This window comes from Vitis vinifera, chromosome 5, assembly GCF_030704535.1.
Source record: "Vitis vinifera cultivar Pinot Noir 40024 chromosome 5, ASM3070453v1".
In the NCBI taxonomy this organism is placed as follows: Eukaryota; Viridiplantae; Streptophyta; class Magnoliopsida; order Vitales; family Vitaceae; genus Vitis; species Vitis vinifera.
The window spans coordinates 20968855-20989333 of NC_081809.1; positions in this window are offsets into that span (position 1 = coordinate 20968855).

Consider the following 20479-nt stretch of genomic DNA (forward strand, 5'->3'; position numbering starts at 1 on the left):
TAAGTTACATCAAAATAACATAAATTAAAACTAAGATTAAAATCAAAACAATTAATAAAGCTCTTAAATTAGAAAAATTAAACAAAAATATGGACTTTGGCAAGACCAAGTCCATCTAACCCTTTTCTGATTAGGATTTCTGTGGCTCAAGGAGGTTGACTTCCTCCTTATCTTGATTGAATGACTCGATGAATGGTTTGAGACGATGGCCATTGACTTTAAAGGTGTTTGTGTTGTTGGAATTCAGTAATTCCACCACTCCATTGAGATGCACTTGGTGAATAATGAAAGGGTCTATCCACCTTGACTTCAGCTTCCCAGGAAAGATATGGAGCCTAGAGTCATAGAGTAAGACTCTTTGTCTTTTCCGAAATTCTTTGTTGGAGATTAACTGATCATGCCACCTCTTCATCCTTTGTTTTGCAACTTTGGAATTAATGTAGGCATCATTTCTTAATTCCTCCATCTCATTAAGGTTTAAGCACCTCTTTGCCTCGGCTCTGATCAAGTCCATGTTTACCTTCTTGATTGCCCACCAAGCCTTATATTCAACTTCCATAGGGAGACGACATGCTTTGCCATAGACTAGGTGATAAGGAGACATGCCAAGAATAGTCTTATAAGATGTTCTGTATGCCCATAGTGAATCATGGAGCTTAATAGTCCAATCTCTTCTGCTCGTTTTCACCACCTTCATCAATATATTCTTGATTTCCCTATTTGCGAGCTCAACTTGCCCGGAAGTCTGAGGGTGATAAGGTGTAGCTACCTTATGCTTCACCCCATACTTGGCTAAAAGGGTTTCAAAATGCTTGTTGCAAAAATGAGTACCCCCATCACTGATTATGGCCTTGGGCACCCCAAACCTTGAGAAGATGTTCTCTTTGAGAAACTTGAGAACCACTCTATGATCATTGTGTTTACAGGGGATTCCCTCAACCCATTTTGAAACATAGTTTACCCCACCAAAATATAAGAGTTACCAAAAGACATTGGGAAAGGTCCCATGTAGTCGATGCCCCGAACATCAAAGAGATCAACTATTAGAATGGGGTTCATAGGCATTTGATTCCTTCGTGTTAGCTTCCCGAGCCTTTGGCATCTATCACAGCTCCTACACATGGTGTGGGCATATTTGAAGAGTGATGGCCAAGTAAACCCTGATTGCAACACCTTCATGGTTGTTTTTTGAGAGGCAAAGTGACCTCCACATGCACTCTCATGGCAATGACTGAGGATTCCTTGTTGTTCTTCTTTAGGGACACATTTCCTTATTATTTGATCTACACAAAACTTGAAAAGAAAAGGTTCTTCCCAATAATAGGCATGAATCTTTGCAAAGAAGTGCTTCCTATCTTGTGTTTTCCACTCACTTGGAACTTCACTAGTAACCAAATAGTTAGCAATATGAGCATACCAAGGAGTGTTTCCTAGCAACATAAGTGACTCCTCTGGAAAGTCATCATTAATAGGTAAAACATGGGAATTGTGTGCTATAGCCAACCTTGAAAGGTGGTCAGTTACCACATTCTCCACTCCTTTCTCATCTCTAATTTGGAGATTGAACTCTTGTAGTAAGAGAATCCATCTAATCAACCTTGCTTTTGCATCTTGCTTTGTCAATAAATACTTTAAGGCTGAATGATCAGTGAAAACAATGATGAAAGACCCTACTAGATAAGCATGAAACTTGTCTAAGGCAAACACTATAGGTAACAATTCTTTCTCTGTAGTTGTGTAGTTCCTTTGAGCTTCATTCAATGTCTTGCTTGCATAGTAGATCACATAGGGCTTTCCATCTTCTCTTTGGCCAAGAACAACTCCTATAGCAAAGTCACTGACATCACACATCACTTCAAAGGGTAGTTACCAGTTAGGAGCCCTCACTATTGGAGCGGTTGTCAAAAATTGCTTAAGTTGATCAAAACTCCTTTGACATCTCACATCCCATACAAATTTAGTATCCTTAGCCAATACTTCACAAAGAGGCTTTGAAAGCTTAGAGAAATCTTTTATAAACCTCCTATAGAATCCTACATGGCCAAGGAATTTCCTTACTCCTTTTACATTTGTTGGGGATGGCAATTTGACAATAAGTTCCACGTTTGCTTTATCAACTTTAATGTCTTTCTCGGAGATGATATGGCCAATGACAATTCCTTGCTGTACCATAAAATGACATTTCTCCTAGTTGAGCACCAAGTCCTTTTCAATGGATCTATTCAGAACCGCTTCCAAGTTGACTAAGCATTCTTCAAATGTACTTCTATATATGGTGATGTCATCCATGAAAACCTCCATAATTCGCTCTACCATATCACTGAAGATACTTAGCATACATTATTGGAATGTTGCAGGTGCATTGCATAAACCAAAAGGCATTCTTCTGTAGGCATATGTTCCAAATGGACATGTGAAAGTGGTCTTCTCCTGATCTTCAACATCGATTTCAATTTGAAAATACCTGGAGTAGCTGTCCAAGAAACAATAGAAAGGATGGCCTGAGACTCTCTCCAACACTTGATCAATAAATGGCAATGGAAAATGATCATTCCTTATCACAACATTCAATTTTCTATAATCAATACACACCCTCCAACCTGAAGTGAGGCGTGTAGCAACTTCTTCTCCCTTTTCATTTTGAACCACTGTGATTCCTAAATTCTTTGGTACCACTTGAGCAGGACTCACCCAAGGGCTATCGGATATGGGGTAGATGATACCTGCTTGAAGTAACTTCAGAACCTCAGCTCGCACTACCTCTTGCAAATGGGGATTCAACCTTCTTTGAGGTTGACGAATTGGTTTAGCTTCTTTTTCCATGTATATATGATGTGTATAGACCAAAGGACTGATACCTTTCAAGTCAGATATTTGCCATCCTATTTCTTTCTTACACCTCTTGAGAACTTCAAGTAGACACACCTCCTGAGGAGTAGTAAGAGATGAAGATATAACAACAGGGCATTGTTTATTCTCTTCTAGGTATGTATATTTCAACTCCATGGGCAGAGGCTTCAGATTGAGCTTTGGGGTCTCTTCTTTAGCAGCTTCTTGTGCCTCATCTTTATTGAACAAAGGTAGAATCTCTTCTCTCCACCTCCAACCTTGTAGAGTAGCAAGCACATCTGAGGGTTCTGACAACCCTTCTTCAAGATCCCCAAGACTTTCATTCAACTCGTCTTAGATTTTCTGATTACAATGCTCCTCCACTAGAGTGTTAATAATGCACACCTCTTCTGGACCTTCTTCTTCTTCCGGAGTGATTAGCTTTTTGGACATATAGAAGATATTGAGTTCCAATGTCATGTTGCCAAACGTGAGTTGCATGAGTCCATTCCTACAATTTATTATGGCATTTGATGTAGCAAGAAATGGCCTTCCAATGATGATAGGAACATAATTAGTTTCCTTGACAATTGGGTCTATGTCAAGAACAACAAAGTATACTAGATAGTAGAAATTATCAACTTGAACTAAGACATCTTCAATAATCCCCCTTGGAATTTTCACTGATCCGTCTGCTAGAGATAAAGTGATTGATGTTGGCTTCAATTCACCAAGTCCCAATTGCTTGTAGACAGAGTATGGTAGCAGATTCACACTTGCTCCCAAGTCTAACAAAGCTTTCTCCACTACAGTTCCTCCAATCATGACTGAAATGGTAGGACAACCCGAATCTTTATACTTCAAAGGAGACTTGCATTGTATGATAGCATTTACTTGCTCAGTCAAGAAGGCTTTCTTATTCACATTCAACCCTCTTTTGATAGTACACAAGTCTTTTAGGAATTTTGCATAAGTTGGAACTTGTTTAATCATATCTAGCAATGGGATGTTGACCTTCACCTGTCTCAATACTTCAAGAATTTTGATGCATTTCTGATTCTCTTTTTCCCATGCAAAGCTTGAGGAAAAGGTGGAGGTGTGTGCTTTTTCATCACATCTCCCTTGATAAGTACTTTCTCCGGATTTGCATTCACTATTGAATCATGGTCATTTTTCCCTTCACTGGTATCTTTCTTCTTTCCTTTGATTTCCTCCCTCTTCTCTACCTTTTCTTCTTCTTCCTCTTCAACATGTGGCTTGGGTGTTGGCAGCTCAACCTTTTTACCACTCCTTAGAGTGATCAAGGCTTTGACATCTCTCACCTGAGAAGATTCTCCCTCATGAGTTTCCACTTCATGGATACCCTTGGGGTTTTGGTGAGGTTGAGAAGGAAATCTACCCTTCTCTTGCACTATGTTCAGCTTAGTGAGCCTTGAGATTGAGTATTGGAGATTATCTATCTTCTAAGATAAGTCATTTTGCATCCCATCCATCCTTTTATTCAATGTATTCTCTACACTGTCAATTCTTTGACTAAGTTAAGCATTGATGGATTTTTTATCTCCAACAAAATCTCTCACAACCTTGCTTAGATTCACTATTGCTTGTTCAAGATTTGAAGCTTGTTGAGATGGTTGAGCTAGTTGTGTATACTGAGGTGCTCTTGGCTTCCAGGAGAAATTTGGATGGTTCCTCCAATTTGAGTTGTAAGTATTTCCATACGAAGCATTGTTGTTGGGCTTGAATTGTCCAATGAAATTTGCTTGTTCTCCAAACATTTCCCTAGCAGCTGGAATTGTAGGGCACTCCTCCACCAAGTGCTCATAAGATTGATAAATAGGACATGGCTTGACTTGCACTTCATATATCTTTTTTAGTTCTAGCTCCTCCAATCTTCTTGTCATAGCTGCAACCTTTGCTTTCATATCAATATCTTCATTCAAGGCGTACATCCTAGCCTTAGCATTGAAGGCATTTGATTGAGACTTCGTCTTCCCCACTTCTCCTTTGTTCGGTTCATCCCATCCCCTTGAAACTTCAGCCACATAACTCAAGAAATCCATGGCTTCCTCCGGATTCTTATTCATGAAATCTTTTCCACACATAGTCTCAAGGAGTTGTTTCATTGAGGAAGACATCCCATCATAAAAGTAACTCACCAATAGCCATGTATCAAAACCATGGTGAGGACAAGCATTGATGGCTTCCATGTATCTTTCCCAACACTCATAGAATTTCTCATTCTCTTTAGCTGAGAAGTTTGAAATTTGCCTTTTCAAGCCATTTGTTCTATGAGTAGGAAAAAATTTCTTAAGGAATTCAGCTTGCAAATCAATCCAAGTTCGGATACTCCTTGGCCTTAAAGAATTAAGTCAGATCTTGGCCTTATCCTTTAAAGTAAAAGGAAATAGTTTTAGCCTCATGAAGTTGATCGAAGCTCCTCCCTATTGGAATGTATTACAAACATCTTCAAATTCCTTGATATGTGCATAGGGATTCTCACTTTCCATCCCATGGAAAGTAGGTAGAAGTGGAACAATATGCGGTCTAATTACTAGCTGCTTTGTAGAGGACACTATACATGATGTGCACTCATACGACGTGGATGCATGCGGTCCCTCATTGATCTAAATGCATTGGGATTGTCCTGGTGACCATGGTGACTATGCTGATCTTCAAGTGTAGCTTCCATGATATTCAAGCTCAATTCAAATTCCCTGTTATGAGGTGTTTCAAGTTTCACAAGCCTTCCTCCACTATCTCGTATCCAATTTGGCATACACAACTAGTATCAACTGTAACAAAAACAAAGAAACAAAAGAAAACAAGACTACAAAAAGACTAAGATTAACTAAAACTAAATTAAAAGATATGTTAAAATATGAACAAGTAGAAGAAATAATTAAAAGAGTTAGTAAAATGAAAGAAAAATCACCAAACTGGTGATGAAGATCACAAGTACTCTGAAAAGATAATATCACTGTAAAGTTGGCACCTTCCTCAGCAACGACACCATTTGATTCGTTTCCCAATTGGTGTACCTTGATTTTGGTCCTCAGACAGGAGTAATCAACAAAATTTATAACCTATATCACCATGTACTAGGATAGCCTCAACTAGTATAGCATAGTGGCTCTAGGATTGTTCACTAGGAAGGGTTTTCAACTTACTACTAATATTAATTCAAAGTTGAATTGGTACTTTTCATTTCAAGGTTAGCTTTAAAAGAAAACATAATCTTTGGTTGAAAAATGATTGGTTTTAAGCTAACAAAAAATAATATTAATTGAAATTACTAATAAAGAAAAGTGTTTCTTAGAGTTTTAGGATCACTAGGGTCAGGCTCCTAATACAAAAATAGAGTTCCGATCACTTGAATCTTTTCCTCGCTTTGGAGAATTAACATATAGTTATTTCTCTAACCGGTGTGGTACAGATGCTTCCCTTTTATGGATTCAAACACTAAATCCCTCTCACTGATTCATCTTGCAAGGGCTCATGCCTCTCACCTAGCATTTACCATTCAAGGTGATCCTTAACCTTGGATTTCCCTTCTCAAGCTCGCAAGAGATAACTAATGGATGTCTCCTTAGAGTCCAAAAGCTTACCAAGTGTTGGCTATTCTAGAAAATCCTACCTTCAAATCACCTCCTAAAGGCTCGCAAGAGATAAACTAGTGCATCTCAATGGACGGAGATCACTTGCCTTACCAAGTGTTGACCCAAGTGATTTAAAGGCGTTTTAAGTTAACTAAAAACATAGAAACCATTAACGGGTCACACTTTCTCTTCATTAAAAGCTGAAACAACAAAACTTCCAATTTTTGCATTCGGCACCTTACCCAGCTTCCTTAACTCCAAGAGACAAAAAGTCTAGCCACTCATTCTCTGAGGAAACATTCTCAGAGCTTGTTTGCCTAGTAAGAAAAATACAATCAAAATGAGTAGGTAAGGTAGAGCAAAGCTCTGTGTATTACTTCCTTTAAAACTATACACAAAGGTGTCTCTAAGAACAAGCTCCCGAGATATCTCTGTAAAGAAAAATTACAAACTATATATATGAGGTTATTCACCCTTTGTTCTTACTTATTAACTAAGGAATCCTATGATTGGTGGATTACAAGGAGAGAATGGGGATTTAAACAACTAATATCTGAAGAAAAAATCTAAAAGAGTCGGTCACAAATATTTGGAAGCACGCAGGCGGATTTCGCAGGCATGCAAGATAGGCTGCGAAATTTCGCAGCTAGCACCTTGTGTTTTCGCAGCTGCGAAATCAGCTTTCACCTTGGTGCGATTGGCTTCCAATGGCTATAACTTCTTCATTTCAGCTCCGATTCGTGCACCATTTGAAGCGTTGAACTCCTGACTTCCTAAGCTTTGAAACAACATATAGTATGCATGAAATGGACTTCAGGAAATTAGCTTTCAACTTGGTGCGATTGGCTTCCAATGGCTATAATTTCTTCATTTCAGCTCCGATTCACGCATCGTTTAAAGTATTGGACTCCTGACTTCCCGATCTTCGAAACGACATATAGTATGCATGAAATGGACTTCAGAAAGTGCTCTAAATGTGTCCAACAATTTCTGTCATCTTGAATTCTTCATGTTAGATTTCTCTCTTTACTTTCCCTCTTTGCATTCATGATTTGCTTTTGGCAAAGCACTATAAAGCTTCAAAGCTTGGGTTCTTCACGTAAATGAGCTTCCAATTGCTTTGCCATGGATTCTATAGAACTCTCCTCAATCTTGGATTGCTTTGGTGATCAAAATACTATCAAAAACACAAAAACTTAACACAATTTGATTAGAAACGATTGCAAAGGTCCTTAACATGCCAATTGAGTTAAAAGGTAATAACTACTACTCAAAAGCGTTTAAAAGAGTTAATCACAAGTTACAAAATAACACTTTTTGAGTAGTAATCATGCACTAATATGCAAGGTCTTTCCGACCAGCTTACATGGTCAAACTCTTTTTTTATTGCTTCCATTCCCCGTAGAATTCTGTGAACACTTTCTAGAACATCTCGGAAGCCTTTGTAAGCAATTACCTATGTTTTGTTCGCCAAAAGGAGAACATAAGCACTCTATAGAACATCAAGTTGTAGGAAAATGAAATTCTAAGGGACTTCATGAAGCAATTCGAGCAAACAGTGCTTCAAGTTGAATCTTGCAGTATGAATGCCATCTTGTAGATCTTCAAGCGAAGCATCAGCTCAGGCACGCCATTTTTCGAGTCCTTCGTAAATAAGCCACCCACAACAATGAATGACCTATTCAAGCAGACGAACAAGTATTCTATGCATGAAGATGATATCTGAGTTGCTTCTCAACAAGTCTTGGTCACCAATCATCCAACCAAGAGTGATTAGGCGAGGAGTTCTAAGCCCTCGAACCAATCAAGGAAAGGAAACAGGAGGTAAGACGATTGACAGTAACAGCAAGTGAGACTCATCCCCTTAAGCATCTCCTATGAGAGACTCCTTCCATAGATCCGTGACCTGTCAGACTTTAGATGGCCGAAGTCAATCAAAATAGATCTGACTAGATGGGACTAGAATAGGAGGTGCTCCTGCCACAAAGATCATGACCACACCACTGAATAATGCAAGAGTTTGCATTACTTGGTGGAAAAACTTATCAAGGTTGGGCACCTTAAGTAATACATTTGTATAACTAGTGAGAAAAAAGAAGTGCCACCAGAACCAGTTGTCCAAGCCCCTGTATCTCTGATAGCTCTCAAAGTTGTCATTAACTATATACATAGAGGTCCTATAGATGACAAACACAACTCTAGACGGCAAATGCGAAGGTTGATTCACGCAACTTCTATAAGAAAATGGATTAGTTCCATCCAAGGCACCTTCGTAGAAGGAAATGTGCATCCAATCGTTGACATAATTACCTTCCATCCAATAAATGTCAATTAGGTGTTGCAACCGCATGAAGACACTCTGATACTGATACTAGGGGTAGGTGGATTTGACGTGCGAATAATTCTAGTTGATCTGGGCAGTTCAATTGATCTCTTGAAAATGTCAACCTACAGGCAAATGGGTTATTCGCCATCTGCCCTAGAGAATTTAGGATGTCTGCCATTTAGATTCAATGAAGCTACAACAACCTCTCTAAGCGATATTGTGTTGCCTGTCCAAGCCGACCCGATCACATTAAGTGTGTGGTTCTCGATGATCGACGATTTGTCTCCCTATAATGCCATTATGGGACATGCATAGCGTCCCAAAATGAAAGTCATTCCTCCTACGTACCATCAAATGGTAAGCTACCTCACGAAAAGAAAAGTGGATCTCTTTGGCAACCAACTAGTCACACGATAATGTTATCAGGTGATGCTAGAGTCCAGTCATCCGATCGACGAGGAGGCGCATCCAAAGCCATCAAACATAAGGGAGAAATAGCAATTACTAAGTCCAGTGGAGAAAAATCCATTTGCAGTTGATCTGCTCCAACCATTAGTCCCCTCACACAACACAGATCAAATCAGTTACACTAGTTCCTTGCTTGTGCAGAATGAACTTGAACTACTAAGGAATATGCTTCAACCCAATAAGGACATCTTTGTTTGGACTCACTCAAATATGCCAGGAATCCATCCGGTTGTGGCCTCCCACAAGCTCAACATCTCACCCACCAGGTGGCCTGTCCAATAAAAGATCCAACGTTTTCATCCGAATAGGAAAAATATCATCTAGATGGAAATTGAAGAACTATTGGCAACTAAATTCATTAGAGAAGTCAAATATCTAAATTGGTTGGCGAACATAGTGGTAGCCCCAAAGAAAAATGGAATGTGGCGAGTCTATGTTAATTACAACAACCTGAATGACGTCTGCTCAAAGGATAGCTTTCTTTTACCCCAGATAGATCAGATAGTCAACGCCACTGCTGGGCATGGGATGTTCACCTTTCTAGACGTCTTTTTCAAATACCATTAGATCCTTATGTTCCAGCCAGATGAGGAGAAAACAACTTTTATCACACCATAAGGGTTGTACTGTTACAAAGTCATGTCGTTTTGACTCAAGAATGTTGATGCTAGCTACCAAAGACTAATGACAAAAATGTTCAAGGCCCTAATCTATTAAACTGTAGAAGTCTACATTGACGACATTGTTGTAAAGAGCGAGACTCAAGTTGAGGACGTCCAACACTTGGAATAAGTATTTTGTTTGATGCAGGCATACAACATGAAGTTTAATCTAACTAAGTGTGCCTTCAATGTTAGTACAGGAAAGTTTTTAGGGTTTATGGTAATCCAAAGAAGAATAAAAGTTAATCCAGCTCAAGTGAAATTCATCCTCGAAACACCCACTTCAAACAACAAAAAGGAATTGCAACGCCTCACAGGCCATCTCACAACTTTAGGTCGTTTCATAGCTCACTTCACAGATAAGCTTCAAATTTTCTTCTTCACACTTAAGAAAGCAAACACATTTAGCTGGACAAATGAGTGTAAGAAGGCATTTGAGGTTGTCAAGCACTACCTCACTAAACCACCCATTCTAAGCAGCCCCAAGTCCACCAAAGAATTTTACATGTATCTGGCCGTATCTAACTGCACTGTCAGTTCCATCCTGTTTTGGCATATATGAGATAAGGAGCAAAGATTCATCTATTATGTGAGCAAAGCAAAGGTGAATGTTGAGACACGATATTTCTAGATAGCGCAAATTGCTTTAGCACTAAAGAATGTCGCTCAAAAGTTTCGCCCGTACTTCCAAGCTCATCAAGTGACTATACTTACAAACCAGCTGCTTCAAGTCACCTTGCACAAGCCGGACCTATCTGAGTGGATGTTGAAATGGGCAATTGAGTTGAATGAGTATGGGATCAAGTATCAGCCACGGTTATCCTTGAAAGGGCAAGTTATAACTAACTTCATAACTAAACTCCCTAAAAAACAAACACCTCCATCTTACCACCCTAGAGAGCAATGGTGAACGCTTCATGTAGACAAAGCATTCAGGGTGTCTAGATCCATAGTAGGTTTGGTTCTACAGTCACCAACTAGGGAACTAGTGGAACAAGCTATCTGCCTTAGCTTCCTGGTTTCCAATAACGAGGTAGAATATGAAGCTATGCTGTCTGGATTAGATCTTACTCTAATACTTGCCGCTGCCAGGTTGGAAGTTAAAAGAGATTCTCAGCTAATTTTCAGGTAGATTCAACAAGAGTATGAAACAAATGATGAACATATGGTCCTATACCTCGCAATGGTGAAGAATACTTGAAAAAACTAGACGAGTGGATCATTAGACAGGTGCCACAAGAGGATAACGGAAAGGCTGACACACTAGCTGGCATAGCTGCCACTCTCCCCATAAATGGGATGATAATGTTGCCCAACTACCTCAAAGTCGCACCTTCAATCACTCCCAAGCCAGTATGCAATATCAGACAAATAGACTCAGGATGGATACTCGACATCATAAAATACCTTTGGACAGGGAATGTACCAAAACACGGGAAGCAAACACACAAACTTTGCATACAAGGAACATGTTTCACTTTAATTAATTATCAACTTTACAAACGATCTTTCAAAGACTCATACCTAAAGTGTTTAAGCGAGCCAAATGACAAGTATTTCCTAGCCGAACTTCATGAGAGCGTATGAGGCAATCACCCAAGCAAATGAATTTTAGCACACCGCGCCTATACACAAGAATCCTATTAGCCCACCATGATGCGGGACATTGATAGCTATGTCAGAAGATGCGATCGGTGTTAACGACACGCTTCCATTCCACATGTACTTTTGGAAGCCCTCAACCAGGTCACAAGTCCTTGGCCATTTGCACAATAAGGGATGGACATAGTTAGCCCCTTGCCCATTGGAGCAACACTAAAGAAGTTTTTGCTCATTGTAATCAATTACTTCAACAAGTGGGTAGAGGGAGAAACGTATACCAGTATCAAAGACAAAGATGTCTCCAAGTTCGTTTGAAAAACCATCGTATGTCGATTCGAAATTCCACGAGCAATCATTACAGATAATGGGCCTTTGTTTTACAATGTTGTCTTTTGAACATTTTGCTCATATCTAAACATAAAAAATTTGTATTCAACACGTTATTTACAAAGCAACACACAAGCAAAAGTGACAAACAAAATCTTTTTGAATACATTAAAGAAAAGGTTGGAATAAGCAAAAGGAAAATGGGTAAACGAATTGTTCGGAGTCTTATAGGCCTACCGGACAACATCCAGACGACCAATGGGAGCCACTTCCTTTGCTCTTGCTTATGGAATGGAAGTCATCATTCCAACCGAAATTGACATGTCTATTGCCAAAACAGTCGTGCAAGATCAAAAGGACAATGATGAAGAACTCATAAGGCAACTAGATTGGGCTGATGAAAACCAAGGAGTTGCAGCTATCCAAATAACTTTTTATCATCATAAAACAATCGCTTAGTACAACAAAAATACATGACCATGGTTTTTTTGGCCAGAATCTTTGGTCCTCATAAGAGTCTTAAAAAACACAACTAAAGTGGGATTTGAAAAACTACAAGCTAATTGGAAAGGACCTTATGTTGTAATTAAGGCAAGAGACTCAAGGGGCATACCATCTCCAGACACTAGACGACGTGCCCTTGCTCCGCCCATGAAACGTAACCAACTTAAAGCAATATTATCAATAAAAGTTGTTTATGAAAATATTGTAGCAAGAATAAATGGCTAAAGAAAGCACACTTGAATAAAAATTAATAAGTGCAGTCATATTGAAGAAAAAAATCTCAAAAAAGCATGCATTGTATTTACAAGTATGAAAGTCCAAGCCACAGCCGGCCAAAGTAAAGAAATGAAAAAGAAGTCAAGTCCGCTCACCATGGAAGTCGTCTTTAATGGAAGGTCCACCTCTCAAAGCATGTCTGTCTCCTGGCGCAAACCCATCTCCTTGGGCAGGGCTCCCCAAAAACTCATCATCTTCATCATAAGAAGGGCAGCTGGGAGTATCATTAGCAATGCCATGCTTCTTCATACAACACCGGTAGCCATAGAAAAACATGTCATCTACCTGTTTCTGATAGTTTACTTCCAGATCCTTCTTCTAAGCGGCAAACCTTATCCGAAGATCTTGTAGTTCCCGCTTTAGCCGGGTAGTCTCCTCTTCAGCTTTCTTATTTTTGGCCACCATAGTCGTCTTCTCCTCAACTAATCAACGAGCCTTGACTTAGAACGCTTCCATCTCTTCTTTGGTCTTTATCAACAGACAAACACCCTCCTCAACTAGCTTTTATGCAACAACAACTTCACTCGTTGCCATCTCTAAGTCGACTAGGAGCACCTTATTTCTGTCCATGTTATGGGTGATGTATAGCCTCATGGTTTCAACTGCTTCTAGTCATTAGAAGAGGTGCGCTCACTGTCAGATGAGGTTATGAACTCCAAATATCACTTGGGGATAGCAAAGATCATTATGAAACAAGAGACTAAAGGAAAAAAAACGAGAAAAATCACAAGTGCAAAGGAGGGAGACGACTTACAACTTATGTTATCTCAAAAGTAGTTTAGTCATTCATATGAATGATGCAAGCAATGGTAGTGTCCAAAGTACTGTAAGGAAGTCACGCCATAAAAAAATGGTAAAAGTCTTCGTTCACCTCAACTGGAATTCATTGCATAGCTGGAAAGAGCACCCTCATATCTTGCACTAGAGGCTCCCTTTTGGTGAAGGAAGGGATACAACTAAGAAGCTCGAACACTTCCTCCTGATTGGAGACATAGACTGGCTTTGGGCAGAGAGAAGAAGAGTTTGGATACTCGAATTAGTCCTCACTGATGTTCCCTAAGATGAAGAAGGGTTTTCTCGTCTCGTGATAAGAAATATCACCAATAGAGAAAGGTTTTTCATCCAAGCCTAAAGCGACGACTGTAGTCGAAGTTAGGGGTGTTAGCTTAGACGGAGAGTCCGGACCGGGTGTCGAATGGGCTTTCTTTGAAAGAGAGGGGTCGATTATAATATATTTGGACAAACACATACACTGCCTCTCATGGAATCCGGCTCTCAAGTTAGAGGTCATCTCTTCTTCTTCCTCCTCCTCATAAATAATAGGGGGCACCAGCCAGTTCACCCCTACTTCTACTTTGTCGGTGAAAGATGAAAATGACAGAGAAGATGAAAGAGACGAAGCAAATGATGAAGACAAGGTGGCAGGACACAGAGTTCTTACCTTCTAGATAAGACGAGCCGCAAGTTTTTTCTTTTGGGTAGGAGGACGGATAGCGAAGTTGGAAGTCTTGTTCCCCCTCTCTAACTCTGTTGAGTTGGTCTAAGCCTCTACTCTTTGCGTTTGAGTTATGTTTCGAGTGTTCTCATACTGTAGAGAAGGACAGGCATTATATTATGGTATCACTTTTTAAAGGTGTGTTTCCCGACGATCCTAAGGAAAATTCAGAATTACCTAAAGTTCATTTTAGGATTCCTCTTTTTTCCCTATAGTGAGAGCTAGCGAAGACAAGGTCAATTTAGTCACGATATCAACTGAGTACTGAGTCCAATAAATTTCTTGAGCCTTCAGCATCACACCACCTAATAAATAGATGTCCTGTTTCATATACTCTAATAATTGATGTCGGAGAGGAATGAGATTCGACACTTGCACTTCGTCATGTGGGATGGTACCTTTTAATCCTAATTGAGGAACGACTAGCTACTGAAGCTTGCTTCAATGTTCCCTCCTGGCGTTTCTTCTTTTGTTTCTCTAGACGAGCCTAACATGCTTCAGAATCCGCCAAACAAGCAACCTCATAGAAAGGTAAATCCTTCAGCACGAAATGTTCATCGGGTTCTAGAGACGAATGAGCTAGCCAGGAAAACACTGGGATGATAAACGACTTGGGATTTTTTATCAACACTTATAGGTTTTTGTCCAATAGGAGAAAGATGTGAGCCCATTCAGTAGCTTCTATTTCAAACAACTCGTTAAGACGAGCGAATGAAGCTTTCTCCACCCACTCTTCAAGGCATCTCTGTCTCCCCTTACCTGCATTAGACGAACATAAAGATCGTGAGTATATTAGCAACCAAGATGAAATAACAACAAGACAAAATGAAAGTGATAAAAGCATAGTCTACTTGGAATCTCCAACGAGCACTACGGAGAAAAAACTCCATTTGAAGCCTAAGACGAACCACTCAAGGGGTCGGATACCAAAACATACCCCTTAACCCAGCCTTTGCTCGAGTCCGGAAGATTGGTCACAAACTGAAAAGAAAGAATGTGAGCAAACAAGTTGAACCTCTCCTTTGGGCTCATCTTGATAGTGTAGATGAACAAAACTTCTAGTAGAGAGAAATCTAAATAGAAGAGCATGTCCAACACACTGCACCCCATCAGTATCTAAACAACATTTGGATGAAAGAAAGTAGACGAAATTTGTGTGAAGTGAAGAAATTGTTTAAGAAGAGACGGAAGGTGAAAACAGAGCCCTATAGTGAACTGTTCCTTAATAAAGTATATCATGTTATTCAGAAGATTGATTGACGATAAAGCTTTGCCATCTGTTAACTGAATTAGGATGGTGTTCGGAATACGAAAACGAGCCTAGAACTCCTGTTTGAACAAGTCCCTAACCTGGCGATCCGGCCTAAAGTGCCTAGCTCTAGCATTTTTCCATCCACCCCTTCTACTGGTAGAAGTAACTTCTCCTTTGTCCATTAGATCATATGGGTATGGGCCGTGCGGAAACCTGCATGAATCAATGCAATTTTCAGAACCAATCACTCGGTCTGTCCACCATTCGATGTTGCTCTAATGACAAACACCTAAACTTAAAAGAATTATAGTTTGAATCTAAACAAATTTGGCTGCGAAAACTTGCAAAACAAGCTTGTTCATCAGCGATAAATGAAGAATCACACATATCGCACCATCGCGACGGCAACAAAAGCATAAAATGACAACATAAATATAATGACGATGTAGAAGCAAACAAGAAGTCTAAAAAGCCCTAGATCTAGACACCAGTACGTCTACTCCAAACAAGCAGGAGTGAGTGTTGAAACCAAAAGGCAACAAATCTAGATATTGATATGTCAATTTTCTTTCCAAACAAACAACACCAACACAATCGGAAAATAAAAAACAAACACAACAAATGAGCGAACAGATGACAGAAAACTTACCAAAGTCAAAACTGAAACGCTTTCTAACAGGGAGAAGATCCTCCAGTAGCAAACAAGTTGTTGGTGGCAATGAAGACGAAAAGAAAGAACTGGCGATAAACATAGTGATGGTGAAAAAGATTCGTATATGAGAGAGCACTAAGCAGGAGAAAGCCAAAAAGTGAACCAAATGGGTGGAACTTCTCTATTTATAGGGAATGAAAACCTAGGTAGCCCAAGAGACACACTGTCTGGTAGCACTTCTAAGATTAGTGAAGGGACACGCCACCAGATAGCCAGCCAGCCTTGGTCGATGTGACCCATCATTAAAGCATCAAATGCCACGCATTCTTTGGTGCCTAAAAACTTGAAAAAACAAACAATCTATCCTACCCCAACCCGTCAACAACCCTTCTAAACAAAGGCAGATGGATTAGAGGGCATTGTGGGAAGCTTCTCTCCACGTGTCCTTCCCATGCTCAAAACCCTTTGGTTGTCCAAAGTAAGCAGATAATCCGTCTAAGAGCAATCCGTCTGGACCAAGGCAACTTTGTATGGCGCAAGAGGAAAGATAGATTTTCTTCTTCCTCAATGCCAAACGAAATGGACAGACCAAACTAATTGGGACTTCCAAACGGACAAACCAACCCAATCAAAAATTCTAGGTACCAGACATATGATTAATCACATCCAATGCCTGAGTGATAATCTAGATAGCATTTACACCCAAAAATCAATGTCAATTAGTCATTACACGCAATTAGCAATGTTAAAAAACATAAAGGCACAGTCAATGATATGGTCTGAGATTCTTGCATGACAACCAAAAAATGACACCAATCACCAGCTCTTATGATTGCCCAATACGTGCTAAGATGATGGTGTTGACTACCTTATTAAGGCATAGTATCCGCCACGACGACGATCATCAGTGCAAAAAAGGCATGAATGCACAATCAACGTTATGACGATGACACCATATGTTCTATAAAAACCCCTCCAAAGGCATGAAAAAGGTACGCGCACACATAGCCATTTAAAAAAGTTGGATTCACTCTTACTAGATTCTGACTTAAGCTTCGGAAGGGCATGTCTGGACCACCTATCCGAACATTCTTTTGTGTAGGGAAGAAATTCATTTAACTCTAATGAAGCTACACTAACATGTACCCAGTTGGCACAACACTAACAGGATGGGTTTGAGATTTCATTTTAAAACACAAGAGGAGATTAGGTATTGTCTTTTCCTGCTCCATCGCATACTAATTATATATATAATTAATTTTAAAGATTAATAAATATAATATTTTAATTATTTATAAAATATATTTATTTTAATGTAATTAAAAAAATTTAAAATTAAACTGAAGAGAGTATCGGAATTTCACATAACTACCCTACCTTACCTTGCCCTACCTCATCTCACCCCGGAACTTACCCCATTGTCATTCCTAGTAAAAACTCTTAAAATCTTGTTTCAATAATTCTATAACCTATTAGTAAGATTTAAATTAGAAAATAAACATGTTATTTCTTAGTATTAAGGTTGGATATATTGGCTTGTTCTTTAAGTTTTAAAGTTTTCAAGCACCTAAATCAAATTTTAATGGTTTAAAATACATTTAAAGGCCATTTAAGAGGTATTCTAGGAAATGTTTTTAACATTTCTATTACTTAGAAGTATTTTTTTTAGGTTAAAAATAGGCATTTGACAAGATTTTAAAAATCCAAAACATCATTTAAAGTGATTTTTTGAGTAGCATTTGAGAAGTGATTCTTTCAAAAAGCACTTCCAAAAAATCACCCAAATAACCCCAAGCGATTCTTTTAAGTTTTTAAGTTTTAAAGCACCTAAATCAAATTTTAATGGTTTAAAATATGTTTAAAAGCCATTTAAGAGCGATTTTAGGAAATGTTTTTAATTTTTCTATTACTTAGAATTGTTTTTTAAGTTAAAAATAGGCATTTGGCAAGATTTTAAAAATATTGTAAAAAATCATTTACAGTGATTTTTTTTTAGTAGCTTTTGAGAAGTGACTCTTTCAAAAAGCACTTTCAAAAATTTGAAATCACCCAAATAACCCCGAATGAATCTTGATACCCTTCTCTTTCCATTTTCAATAACCCCTTTCTCTTCACTTTTATTTTCCACCAATACGAACAAGACTCATGTCCTTGGCTCTACCTTACTTCAGATGGTTCTCACCCCTTCATCATCAATGTCAAACTCTACAAACCCAAAACACAAGGTAAACTCTCCTCTTTTTTATTTTGTTTAATTATCTAGAAATTAGTAGTAAAATTTTTCTTATATTACTCTTTTATCCTTATTTTTCTTTCATAATTGAATGAAATGAACTTTCATTTTCTTCCATTTCTTTTAAATTTTATTATTCTATTTTCTTAGTTGTTTCCATATTTTCATTTCTAGATTTTGAGATTTCTAATCATTGTCAACACTAAAGAATTGTGATACATTCTAATGTGGAAAAGTTTGATTATACTTGCTATAGTTCATAAAATAAATAAAAGAAATGATTTTCTTTATTCTTCATTTTGACAATTCAACTCTTTCTTTGATGTTTATTATTTCTCTAAGATATATATTTTTCTAAATAAAAAAACTCCAGTGATATAATTTAACCATTGCAATAAACATGTGGTAAAGAAAATAAAAAACAACGCAAGGCTTATTAGAACGATAATACTATCAATGCATTTATCGAAGTTTGTGTTACTAAGACATTAGTTAGAACTAGACCAAATAGTAACTTTAGTAAGTTGGGATAGAAAAATATAATAAAGAGCTTCAATAATCTCACTAGAAGAACCTAACAATATAAACAAGTTACGAACAAATGGACTTCTCTTATTAGTGAGATAAGAAACCGAAGGTGCATTTTTATTTATTTACTTATTAAGTTCGTTAGCTAATTTGATTTATATGTTGGTTGTGAAATATGATAAACAGATACAATTGTAGAAACCTTGGGACAGTAAAGTTTCAAACAAAGGGCTTGAAAAATATTGAGCAATTGGACATCCTTTTCCATGATATTATTGTCACAATTGAAAGAACTTGGCCATCATCACGAGGCTTTAGGGCATATGATGTTGATGATGAGCGAAATAGAGGATAAAATGATTGAAGACCCAAGGGACTCTAGTCATGATCTATCACTTAATAATATTTTACAGAGTTTTAAAACTACTACCCAACCTACTACACATGGAAAACAAGAATGAGGCGAGGAAAAAAATGGAAATATTTTTATTTTTTCTAATATAATATAATAGTGTAATAAAATTTATAATGTCATTTGTTATAATTTCCTAATATTAAAAATATTTTGCTACTCTATAATATATTATCAAAAATGTTATCAACATTATTTTCTTGATTCTCATAAAAGCATTTTTAATAGAAACACTACATACAAATACATTACTATTTAAAAGGACTATTATCATAATAACTCGCAAACAGACTCTAAATGATTAAACATGTTCATATAACCGTTTATGCCATTTTTATTTAATTAGAGGCTCAGAAATTGTTTTTGAATTGACTAAATAGAATGAAAAAAATATAAATATACTTAACATTTTGAAGATAATGTTTGGATCAAATGCTAACTTATATTTATAAAGTCATAAGGAAATCATGGTTCAAATTACACTCAAAATAGATGTCAAATGGCAAAACGTGTTGGAAACAATTACCGAAGTGGCTAAAGGGGTAGCTAGGAAGTAGAGGGGAGCTTGATCATTTACCAAAGCCCATTCTACACGCCAGACATGGGCCTAACACATCTCTCATTTCACACATCGTGTTGAAACGGGCGTCCAATATGAAAATGATGTTGTTTCATGGTACATGCACCCACCCACCTCTGAAAATTGAATTATTTGATTAAAAGTGATTAAATATTTTTTATATTATTAAAATAACATTCATATGTTTTAACTTGAAAAATAATTCATTTTTTATATAAATATTCTTTAATATTTGAATTATTTTTATATAAGTTTTAGAAGTTGTTACTTGTAAAAAAAAAAATTATATTATCAGGATTATTTCATTCCTATCAATCAAATAACACTTGAAAAAATAAAATAATAAAATAAAATTGTACGCTTGATATGTTATGAGTAGCCTCACTTTCAATAGGACCCCAAAAGAATAATGCTAGGGTATCACATTATTTATAACTTAAGTCATATCCTCGTCATTAAGTAAATTAAACATTTTTTATAAAATAATTTAGTCATATAACTTAAAGTCAAAACATTTTTATTTTACATTTTTCCCCCATTTACCCTACTTATAATATGATCTCCTTTGCTACGACTTCCACTATTATTTAATTTCCTTGATCCTAATTATAATTTATGAGGATAAATATGTTAATTTGATTATTTAGAATAAATTTTTAATTAATTTTGTCAAATAACTTTGATAATTAAAATAAGAATTAAGTAATAAGTTTTAAGTCAATAACTTAAATATA